General features: G+C 43.6%; 1 long non-coding RNA gene across 1 annotated transcript in view; it reads left to right on the plus strand.

Annotated features, from left to right (window-relative positions):
- LOC108389825 (uncharacterized) overlaps nucleotides 1-12,680 on the plus strand; it is a 91,865-nt gene that overhangs the window by 15,128 nt on the left and 64,057 nt on the right. The gene's annotated exons all lie outside the window — the stretch shown is intronic.

The raw sequence follows: 12,680 nt of genomic DNA on the forward strand, positions 1-12,680 counted from the left end.
ATATTTCAAAGAACCTTGTAAAATGTGAGGATTAATTAGCTAAGCTGTGCTTCTCTGTCTCTGAGATGGTTAAGGACAATGTTTTGCTCATTTCAGAACTGGAAAATTAAGGCCCCAAAGTTGGAGAGGTATTTCTCTTTCCCAATTCTGCATATATATGAAGTGTATGAATAAATAGAGTAAAAAAGAAATTCAGAATTTTTTTTATTAGGTTGGAAACAAAAACACTTTTCAGAGATTTTGATGATTCCTCCTTCAAACCTTAGCTTAATCACACCTTCTGCTAACTAACCCACCATTCTAGGACCAATAGTACCATCTGCCTTTGTGATCGGGGGAAACCATCAAGACATTAGCGAAAGAATTAAAATCTTCCCTTTCAAGGACTTTCATGATCTTTCTACTCTATGAAAATCCCTTCCTCTCTCTCTCCTTGTCTGAATTTCCCATTCATAGTGCTATATCAAGGGTTCTAAACTTATAAAAAAGGCAACCCCTTTTTTGCACCCCAAATTTTAATTTTTGTCCCAGAAGACACTATAATGATTTGTTTAGAATTTTGAAATTGATTGAAAAAGAAGAATCTTCTAGCTAAGGAATTGCATTGATTGGTTGGGAAAATACATGATTGATATTGAATCTCTTGGTCCCTGTTATAACTCTGTGCCCCCCCCCCCCCAGTAAAGCATCTCTGGTTGTTTTCACTCAGCCATTTGAGTGTTCCCTTGCCTTGTTTTCTAATTGCTTCACATTTCCTTTGGAAACATGGGAATCTGGCCATCTTTTTACCTATCACAAGGCTGGCTACATAGTATGGCTTCAGCCACTAGCTGTTCGCACATTGCTTGACCCATTTTCTCTATTCTCTGTTGCCCAGGAAGAGACCCTGCACTGACCTTCCTTACAAATCTTTGGTTACTGCAACTCGTTTTATATTTTAGTATAAAGTGAAGAGCCTCTGACGTCCATCTAGTAACCTGAGCAAATATTTGTGGATTAATAGCTTCTGTCTTGCCAGGTTTTGGTCCTTTGAAGCTCGTGTGCTTTCTTTTCTTTCAGTGGCAGAGTTTTTCAGTTTTCTGATGAGCATGAAGTTTCCAAAGACCTATTCCTTCTAGAAAGGAATATCAGAGCCACTTGGCTGGCTGGATAAAGGGTCCAGGCCTGACCCACTGGCTGCTGGAATAGTCCAGTGAAAAAAAAAATGGCCCCATTAACCAACTTTTCTGCCGATACTTTAAGTCTTGCTTACAAATTACCTGTTTCTAATGTCTTTCCATCATAGTCTTCACAATCATCTTGTCAACAAGTTATCCTAAAAACTATTGAAAGGCCTCCATTAATTCTCAGCACAGAAGCTAGCTATCCCTTGGATTCCTTTGTGACTATTGCTTTGCCCTTAACATGGGACTGGTATGAGCTGGTTTTGAAAATTCTGACACTGGAACACATCTTCACCCAGTAAAGTCACTGGCATCTTTCTCATGGGCTGGTTTCAAGGGGCTTCTTCATGGAATTGCCAGTGACCCTAGAAGCTTACCTCCACCGTGAAAATTTCCCAGTTAACACAGCTCCCAAACCTCATCACTACTTCAGTTTTCTGGGTTGCTGGATATTGAACATAAACTACCTTAACTGGGGTTGCATAGAATTGATTGGGAATCACATGAGTTTTCCCATATAAGCACTATTAAGAACTCTTCATAGGGTCTAGATCTTGACTTATGTTGCCTTCTCAAAAAATAAACAGAGATGCTTTTTCATTTTAAATAATGTACAGGCACCTGCCACTGGCTCCAAGTTTTGTAATTGCATAGTTCTCTGATGTTGCTTGGGTGGGGGCAGGGGATGTGTGGGGGGGGGGGCATGCAGGTAGTAGACCAGATAGATCAAGATTCAGGTATCCAGTTTAACGGCTCTCAGCTACAGCCAAGATGTATAGGTATGCTCCTGCCTTCTGCTTAGACATGTGACTTTGGATAGGTCATCGTCTCTGACTTTGATTTTCTCACTTGTTAAATAATATAATCGGACCAGGTTCCTTCCAGGCCTTTTTCTGGTCCTTTCCATCTCTAAAGGTCTATGATGAATAGGTGAGTCACGTCATTGTGGTTCCCAGCATAGCACCCTAGAGCCCTGCTCCCCATTCCTGGCACGCACACACATCTCCAGATGGGACTCCCTGGTTTTTAAAGAAGGGCAAATGGAAAAGGAGACCTGAAACCCACATAGTTTCAGTTCTGACTTAGGGAGTTTTGAATTTAAATGCTTTTGCATATGAAACAGTGAGTGGGCAGAGAAAATTCTGCAGAAAGAGGGCCCTGAGGTTGGATGAGCAATGTACAACCCCTTTCTAGTGGTGGTTCTCCTTAGGAACCAAACATATCACTGCTCAAAGCCAAAAAAGAAAAAATAAGTAGAAGTAGGAAAAAAAAAGAGAATCCACCACACTGAGAGAGGCATTATTGAACAAAGAGAAATTGAACTTGGTGGCACATATATCCACATAGGCCCTTGGCCAACCCACGTACTTCTAATATAACCTGCATAGAACAGGATGAGTTCCGGGTTGGAGGTTTTACTGAGCCTTTGAAGGTGGAGGAACTTGCTCTCAGTCTCAAGACTTCCAAGAAAAAGAAAAACAACAGCGCTAAGAGGGAAACCTGTTGGGATTGATGCTACATGTAGTAGCGTCTTCCAAGCAGCCCTGTGGGATGAGTAACTCTTGAGTTGGGATGTGTGACAATGCTGGGACCAAGAATGGCTGGACAGTGGTGTATCCCCATTGCTTCTACAGCTTCTCTCCAAGGCAGAGATCCCTGTTATTAAGGGGTCTGAGCACAGTGCCTGCAAATAATATGTTTGCAACTTTTAAATTAATTGGGGTCCTGATTGACAAACATGTTCCAGGTAAATGTTTACAGCCCTTAAAGGAAACACAAAGCCAGTCATGGAGGGAGGTCTGAAATGTTGCTTGAAGTGTAAAGAGTGAAAGGAGAGAAAAGCTAAGAATTTAAATGGGAAGAACTAATGAGAAAAACATATGACACTATTATACTGGAATTTTTCCTTTTTAGGCCATTCCTGAATTTCCACTGAGACCCATTTTGTCCCAAGTGATTTCTCTGATTTTTTTACATCTTATAAAAATGGAGAGTCTCTAAAAGACAACATTTTGTAGGCCTGAGCATTTGTAACTGGCTTTTGGAAGAAGTGGTTAATTATGTGCCCATAAGTGCCTTTTCAAGCTTTCCTTGGATTTTTTTGAGGGGGAGAGGGAAAATTAGTTTTTCTGTTTAAATATTGGACCTCTTGGATGACATCCGTTTTCCAGAGAGTGATAAATAAGGAACGTGGATATGATGCATACAACAAATCTAACACACATCATCAGTTGTGTGAAGGTACATAAAGAAAACACATACTGATTTGTGGAACAGGGTTCAAGGGAAGTCAGGTCTCATGGAGGGAGTAATATAATGGGACAGTTCATGGCAATGAATGAAGAGATGTAGCTGGAGAATCAAAAACAAATAAGAACTGAAAGTAATGTTGATCTGGAGGCTTAGAAAGTTTTGGGGACCATTTAAAAATAAATGCTCCGTGGTTCTCTCACTGTGCCTTAGGGATGGGAACAATCAATTCCTATGGGACAGCCCACTGTATTCCTGGGGCCGAGGCAGATCTTGGAGATACACAGTGACTAGAATACACAGAGTTCCTGCACGAAGGAGCTTGCATCCCAGAGAGGGATCCCTGACAAAAAGCCAAATATATAATATGCCACATGTATTGATAAAGACCTTGGAGGAAAGTAAAATAGGGTAAAGGAGATGGAGAGAGGGCAGGAGGGTGGGGCTTGTGCTATTTTATATAGGTTATGATCGCGACCATCGTTAAGTCTAGACACCATTCTCCCACTGTAAGATGAAGAAACTGAGCCATGAGAGATGGCCCAAGTTCCCCCACTGGTAGTGGCCCATTGCAAATAAACCCCAGGTCTTCACACAAGGCTTGCCCACGGTTGAAAATGAGTGGCTACCATCAGATTTTGAAGTCCATCATTTCTTCCCTTCGGCATTGATTTCTACTGATTTTCTTATAAGTATAGAATTAGCTGTCCAACACTATTCCCATACTGACTGACACTGGTGGTAATGGTACCTAAGATAGAAGATATTAATTTACCAGTTGGTGACTCAGAAGTTGTCTAGAGGCGACCCGACCCATTGTGTGGTCAATAGGCAGCTGTGACACCGCTTAGTGCTTGTCACCATTGTGACACCCCCAGGAGCGCACATGGAGCTCCAAGTGCAGCGTGTACGTGGGTCAGCTGGGAACTGCATGAAAATGCAGATTCTTTCTCAGAACATCTAGGTGGGGGCTGAGATTTGCATTTCCAACAAGCAGACGGGTGATGCTGATGTTGCTGGACCACAGACCACACTTTGAGTACCGAGGGTCTAAGCACCATTGCTCCAGGATGCTCAGCTCAATTAAAGAAGAAACTTCAGAGTTAAAGCTTGCATTTTCTTTCTTCATTTTTCCCTTTACCCTCCTCCCCTTCCTTGGAAGAACCCAGCTTAAAAAAAGAAAACGTTATGAAACACCAGTGCCAAGCCCAAATTACAAAATTAGGCACATAATTATCTGGGCAAAAAACAGATGTCTCAGACTGGGGGTTCGCTCAACTGCTGCCAGGGCCACATGATAAACTTGCTAGATTGAAAAGCTGGTCATGGCTGCACAGCATATGTAAGAGAAAAAGTGATGCACGTGCCTGAAACTCAGGGAGGTGAAAAGTGGGCAGGGTTAGCGTTGTGGAAATAATGTTGGCAGCTTCTCCTTCCCCGCCAGGTTGCAAGCTGGTTCCCACATGCTAAGCCGGGCTGCAACGGTGACTCAGTCTGTCTGCAAATGCAAGCTTTCATCCCTGGCCGTAAAAAAAAAAAAAATAACAGAGCGTGTGCCACCAGGGGGCTGTTCCTCTACAGGGGGCTGCTGCTGCCCATCTAAGAGCCTCTGCTTGAGCCATCCTGAAGGAAGCGACAAGCTCCTAATTTGGGACAGGTTGCAGAAGCGGTCTGTAGAGAGCAGGCTTCGTGCAAACCGTCTGAGCTCATGTGAGCATTGCCTTTGAGCCTATTCTCTTGCCGTACAGCTGACAACAACCTTGAGTGACCTGAAATATGGGAATGCATGCCCCAGGGCCTCAGATGGTGGCAGATCTTCCTGAGCTTGGGAATACTGGGCTTGCTGAGTCTTTTTCTAAGCTCAATTTGTTCTCAGAGGAAAATGGCACCAATAATAAGAAAAAATTAAATCATTACCTACAAGTGGAGACAGGCTAAACAGTCCCCATTATTCTCAAGTTCTAATGGTCCTAGACTTCCACAGCTATATGCAGCTTCATTTCAGTTCCAGACTTTGGACTGTTTGGTTTGTATTCAGTAAGACCCAGTGGGGCATGCGAGGATGGGGTGGGGAGTGGGTGGTACATAGCTGACTTTGGATTTCTAGGCATTTGTGAAAATCGTTTAGGCTGAGTTACTCCTTCCGCAGTTAAAACCTGTTGCTGCCAGGGAAAATGGCCATTCACCTTGGAACAATTGGAATCTTCCATAACGCTCTCAGTGAGGACAAATAGAACAGCCTGGACCACCATCCAATGGTCCAGAAGGTTGAATTTCACTCTGGAATTTTTGTGGTCTCTTTTGTTCAAAGTTGAGCTAGTGAGGTGGCAAGGAGAGGTGGAACTCTCTTAGCACTTATTGGAATGCTTTTCCATGACCCAAATAAACCACCCAGGGAAACAAAGACTGGTTTCCTTGGCCAATGGCCACTGCAGCAGAGAACAGTAATAGCGACTCTACCTGAGAACAGCCTTCCAGCCTTGGGGAAGAGAATAGCAAAGGCCAATACCCTCTTTTACTTCACCAAATCTCAATCCATTGCAAGTGTCAAGATTTGCTAATGCACGCTGGCCTGGGGTTTCTGCGTGAGACTGTGATCTTGGCTTAGCAAGCACAGTTTCCAGAGGGAGATTCTGGGGCAACAAAGGAAAGAACTCTCTTAATTCAAATGGCCCTTCTCACTGTCATTTTGAATGGCTAAGTCATTTGTACTTTTAACTGTCCACACTTCCAGATGTAAGTGGACACCCACTGAGAGGGCCACTCTATAGCTCTGGGGAGCGAGCCACACCTGAGGCGGGAGGGGGAGCAGGGAGAAACAGAGAAAAGTTCAACCCATTTTTCTTAATTGTACCACTAATCTTAAAACATTTCAATGTCTTTAAAGCAAAATAGCCTGCTTGTTTTAGTTTGAATAAACTTTTTACTTTGGTAAATTTTCAAACTCACAGAAAAGTTGCAAAGATAGCACAGAGGATCCCCATAGAGTCCTCATCCAGCTTCCCCTAAGGTTAGCATCTTACATTTCCACTGTTCATCTGTGAAAACTAAGAAACCAACATTGGTGCAGCACTATTAACCGAACTCCAGACTTATCTGAGTTTCATCAGGTTTTTCCATAACTGTGCTTCCTTTATTCCAGCAGCCAATCCTGGGTACCACAGCGCACTTAGTACCATGCTCTTTCCTAGCAAACCTCCACTTGAGAGCTGATCTTTTTACCGTACTGAGCACCTGTTCTGCACAGGGCCCTGGCTGGGCCAACTCGGAAGACAAAGATGAGTAAGTCCACAAGCAGGTCGCTGTCTAGTTGGGGAGGCTGATGTACAAATACCACCATTCGAAGCACACATTCAGAGTGGTTTGTAAGCGGTGCCTTAAGACTGCAGAGCCGGGGTATGGCCAGCTGTGCCCCTGGCCTCACTGGAGACACTTTTGCCATGAGCCTGGGAGAATCAGAAGTTGTTCATAGGTAGAGAAATGGGCTGGGGGAGGAAGTCTGGGAAGGCGATAAACAGGGCTCTACTCAATTTGACTTCAGTAGGGAAGGGGAAATACTGTGGGGTGTTGAGCCAATCATTCAAGACATAGGCATTTAGAACTAGGAAAGTCCTAGTCTCCAAAAATAACAAAGGGAAGTACCCTAATACTGGAAAAATTGTGTGTGTGTGTGATTTTCAATCAGGGCTCATTAGGAAGACATCTCACCAATCTTTATTCCATGGTAGCTGGTTGAACTATTTGATTGTATAGCAAAGAACTCACAAAAAGAGTACCTTTGTCCCCAGACTGAAAACCCCAAAGCTCCTGTAGCATGCTGGCACCTGGGTAGAAAACCCTCCATTTAAGTTTTGGTTATGAATTGCATTGGTGGCGATCATCTCCGTTCTTTCCTCAGCATAGCAGAGGCTTGAATAGTGGAGCGAGTGCCCATTTTCCCCATGGAAACCACGTGGCTGCAGGGAAGTGGGACAATCTGACTGTCACACAGACTCAGCCTAGTCCCCAGAGAAGACCATGGGGTGTCTGGAGAGAGACTAAACACAGAGTGGAAAGCAGGGTGTCCTTTGGTGTCAGAAGAAATAGCAATGTTGAGCTATAGGATTTCAGGTAGGGTTCAACCCAAGTGTTTCCAAGTTCTGCTTCCATATTGAAAGCTTAAGTTCTGTTCTCCCGTGAGAATTTGCTTTGTTGATGCAAAGAAGGCTAAGATGTAGCATCAGTACTCTTGTACTCTGGTCTTCCAGAAATTTCCCAGTGTGCACACGCTCACCAGCAAACACAGACTTTGGAAAAGGATGTAGGAGTTGGGGTAGGGCTGCTGCTGAGGACCAGCCAGGACTGGGAGGGCTATTTAGTGGGGCAACTGGGTTAAATTTAAAGATAAGAAGGAGAGACTGTGGGTGGACAGCCTTCCATAGGTGAGGGTCTGGAGGTTAAGAAGGCAAGAAAAAGTGTTTTTCACGGCTGAATGGAAGCCAGTGTGCATTCAGGAGCTGAGTGGACCTTAATCTTTTTGAACCTTAGGTTTTCTTCATCTGTAAATGAGAATATTATCATCTGCATTGTCTGTTTTGCAGGGCTCTAATAAGAATTAAAAAACAAATGAATGTGGAGTACATTGCCTGATATAACAGTACTCAGTAAAGGGTGGCTATCATTCATATTACTTCATGCATCCTAAAAGAGCACTTCCCAGCATTTGAATTCCTAGTAAATATGAGGGTATTATGGCAGGAAAAAGAGAACAAACCATATGCTACTAAGAAGAAAATAAATAGGTATCTGCCTGTCATGGTAAAGAGAATAATGGTTCTGCAAAGATGTCTATGTCCTGAACCCTGGAACCTGTGAATGTGTTATGTTGCAAGACAAAGCAGAATTTAGGTTGCAGATGGAATTAAGGTTGCTAATCAGATGAATTTAAAATAGGGTGACTATCCTGGAATATTTGTGTGGTCTCAGTGTAATCACGGGTCCTTAAAAATGACAAAGGAAGATGTGACTGTGGAAGAGAAAACAAGAGAGCCGGCAGCAGGAAAAGGACTTGGCCTACCTCTGTCAGCTTTGAAGATGGAGGAAGGCCCCATGAGCCAGGGAGTGCAGGCAGCCTCCGGAAGTTGGAAGAGGCACAGAAATGGATTCTTACCAACTGCCTCCCGAAAGGAACACAGCCTTGCCAATGCCTTGGTCTCAGCCCAGTGAGAGCCATGTCAAATTTCTGATCTACAGAACTGTGAGATAAAAACTTTGTGTTGTGCTATGCCACCAAATTTGTGGTAATTGGGTTAGCAGGAATGGAAAACGAATGCACTTGTCAGTAGAAGTTCTGGAGTTCTGGTGCATTCCTAGCTGTAGGAATGAAATGTTTGTGAGCTGCATGGTTCTCTAGGAACCTCCTTCATTCTTCTCCTTGTGCACAATCCCAGACGATTAGTATTTCCCCCTGTTTGCCTGGCCTGTATTGTGGTTGCTCAGCTCCAGCGGCTATTTACAGAGCTCTTTTTATACTTTCTATTATGTTTGCAAAGATTTACATACAAAATACTCTTGCGATTCAGACTCCCTAGTCTGATTTCCAACAGGGTGTGCCAGGGTAAATTAAAAGGGAAATTCCAACTCGAGGGCAAAGTGATGTTGATAAACTCCAACTCAAAATATTTACAGAAGAAAGACTGGTACGGCCAGTGGGCCTTTCCCCCTGTGATTTCAAGGTTTGCCTGGGAGCAGTGCAGATAACATCGCTTTCCCCTTGACTTGCTTTTAACATCAAATGAGAGGTAAATGATGATAACCCAGTTCACACTGTTCAACCCCCTAGAGGGGCTCAAGGAGAGGAACATCCTAACTCCTCAACGTCTGCAAAAGGATTTGCAGCAAAGGATGAGGAAGTTCCAGGACCAGCTAAAAGAGAAGGAAGGGCTTTATTTAAGGGCCCTGGATTGTACTTCCTGTTGTGAAGCTCCATGCTCTTTCGTAACAGCCCGGGGGCTGCGGTGTCTTGTGCTCTAATAAGGAAGCAGTGCTCTGGGTTTCTGTGTATTACACAAGCTAGTGACCTCTGCCGCACAGGCAAATCGATGGAGGAAGGAGAAGGGGACACTAGTCCTTGGTCTTGCAGTCACAATAAAGCTTTCATTTTTTTTAATTGCAGAAATATCTTTTCACATGTAATATTGCATATGCAGCACATCCTTTATATTGTGTGTGCTCTTTGCTGAAAGGGGTAAGTACCCACCAGAGGGGCCCCACCGCATGTGTTTGTTGTCACTGCACAGCCAGAAGCTACAAAATCCAGCATGGGTCTGTGAAAAAAAAGGAACTAGATTTATGTCTTTTTTATAACTTTGCCACAAGTGTCATGAAAACAGTTTTTGCAGCAGATTTGCCTGGAAGGTCAGCCAAGGAATTGGGAAACCATTTTAATGTTGACAGGAGACATTAAATCCTGTGCGTGTATCCTTTTGAGGATGAGTGTTACCAGACCTAGGTTTACACAAGTAAAATACAGTGAAAAACTTCAGATGTTCTGGGTATCTCATTAACAAATACAGAAAAGTCTAGATTTTTCAGCAATGAGATCTTCCATAGTAGATAGAAGACAGAGGTGGGGCTCTATTATTGCACCATGGGAGTTTGAATTCAGGTGGGAAATTTTACTAATTACGTGATCTTGGCTAAGTTAACTAACATCTCTGTGCCTCAGTTTCTTCATCTTTTATGGAAAGAGTAATAAAGCTTATACCTTATGGGTGTTGGGACACTTAAGTAAGGTGACATATGAAGCCCACAGAGCATTGCCTGCTGCTATAAACTGCTCAATCAGTGTTCATTTTGATTGGATGGAAAGGATGGATGCATATTCATGGTAGAGGAATGAAAGGTGCAGAAACAGGCGAGTCCCTACAGAGAAGGAGAGCTTGCAAGTCCAGGAAACACTGCCCACATGGTATCATTTGTACCCAGTAGTCAGAGCTCTCTACTGTCTTCACCCCACTTCTTTACCAGCCCGCTTCCCCACAATAATCTGTCAGGAAGCATCTGCAGCAGCCGCGCTGGTCTCTAGGACTTGCCCATCTTCTTCTCCAGACATTTTTTCCCTCCTAGCCATACCTCTGTCCATCTGTCCTATTGAGAGTTCTTCCTTCTTTGAAATCCTCCTTTGAGCTCACATAACTAAAAGTCACAAGGCTTTAAAAAAAATATTTGAAGGGACTTCAGATGTCTTGATTATGTTATAAGTTTATGTATCTGAGCCAGGAAGGTTGCATGCTTTGACCATCTTATTTCAACTCCACACTGGGAAAATATGGACTAAATCCCAGGTTTTTCAACTCCCTTTCCACTGGGCTGTACTAAAGATTGGGGCTACCACTCTGCCAGCAGGGAAAGTCTGTGCTGCAGGATTCTTTTCCCCTGTAACCTTTGGGGTTTGGTTTCTTATCTCTCTATTAGATTCGAAATGCTCCAGGGCTGAGATCAGATGTAAGCTTTGTATTCCCAAATATTATCTCTTAAATACAAATCTCAGATGCTGGATACTGTTGAAAATCTTTAATATAAATATTTATTGACATTTGCATTGATTCAATGAGTAGGTGACTTTCTCTCTTTCTGTGCAAACATCTATAAAAGGCAGGTGGTTTTCCCCCACTGCAGGCTCTGTGCATAGGTGCACCAGTCTCAAGAGTGGCCCCTGGCTGTTGTGCATTCTGGCTGTTTCCAAGACAGCAGGTGGCATTCTGGACTCTTCCCCCAGACTTTGGTTCCATCTCAGAGTCCTCCCCTTAGCATTCTGCCTTGACCACCCTGGAAGTGAAACTACAGGCTCCTTTTTCATGCTGAGACACAGTGTATAAGGAAGTAAAAAAAGACAAAAAGAGAATGGGACCTGCTTTGTTCCCTTTAATCTCAGACTCAGTGGGCTGCAGAATTTGGCGCAGGCTTTGGAGGCCAGCAAATTACACCACATTGCCTCCTTTGTAGGCTCCAAGGGACATGGCTACTGAGTTCCTTTTGCACAGGAATGTAGGACAGTTTCAAAATTTCATCATTGAGTATGTTTCCCGGGAAATGTAAAGGAAGGCAGGATCTTCACCTGCTGTGATGACTGTGGGGCCCAGGCAGGGACATTGCAGGTGGCAACTATCACTGGATCTTGAGTCTTCTTTTCTTCTGGATGAAGTTCATGCTGAAGATTTAGGAGATCCAGGTGTTGAGGGGAAGGTCCTACTATTGCCTCCATTAACTGCCTATTATCCTGGCCTTTTATGGAATTGGACTTTGGGGCCTTTTCTCTGATGAAGACTCACAGTAGAATTAAATGTCACTCTCATCAGAGCATTCATGTTGACTGGTCTTCCACATGTTCTAGGTGCGGTGGAAATATCTCTCTACAGTTTCTGGCATTTCCAAGAGGAAAACCATGGCTGGGCCTTCTGGGAATGCCTTTCCCCCACCACTCACAGCCTTTCACTGGCTAAGTCATGTCCTGCTTTCCGTCTCAGTCCAGAAATATTATTTCCTCCCATAACCTTAGAGAAGGTTGGGCCTAATGGCAAAGCCCTATTGGTTCCCACCTCTTGAGACTCTCCTTCCTGGGTGTGGTATGGTACAGGGAAAAGAAAGTGGGCCGTGGTGGCCCCTTGGGCTCCAGCAGCAGCAGTCCTGCTCCCTGGCTGCATGGGGTTCAGTGAGTTTACTTCTCCAAGGCTCAGTTTCCTCATCTCTCAAATGGGAATGATAATGCTAGTCTCCAAGGGCCATTGAGAGAACATTAATGAGGTCAAAGCATCTAGTACAGTGCCTTGCACACAGAGAGTGCTGAATGCACTTAGCTATTCTTATTACTGTTATTACTGTGTTAATGTTTGTATCTTTCATGGGGTTAAAAATAAAAAGAACAGGTCAGGTGAATCCTTACAGTGATATGTTAAAACATTGGGAAATAGTAAATGCCATTTTCTGCTATCAATCCTTTAGTCTTTCTCCTTCCATTTTGGGCCCCAAATCAGATCCTGTTATTATTGTACATTATTATCTTTGGTCTGGTTTCCATCATATTTCTCTTTGTCATGTATTCCACAGAATCTGACAAAGTGCTATATGCATGGCAGTGCATTATAAAACAAAGAACATATTGAATCAATGCTCATTTAGACCATTTCTGCATACCTCGGTCTTCCAATAACCTGCCTCCTTCTCCCCCAATGAGACTAAGCTGATGTACCTCTGGCATGGTGAGGGAGCAGTTGATAAAGTGTAGGC

The sequence above is a fragment of the Manis javanica genome, chromosome X (genome assembly GCF_040802235.1).
Source record: "Manis javanica isolate MJ-LG chromosome X, MJ_LKY, whole genome shotgun sequence".
NCBI classification, from domain to species: Eukaryota; Metazoa; Chordata; class Mammalia; order Pholidota; family Manidae; genus Manis; species Manis javanica.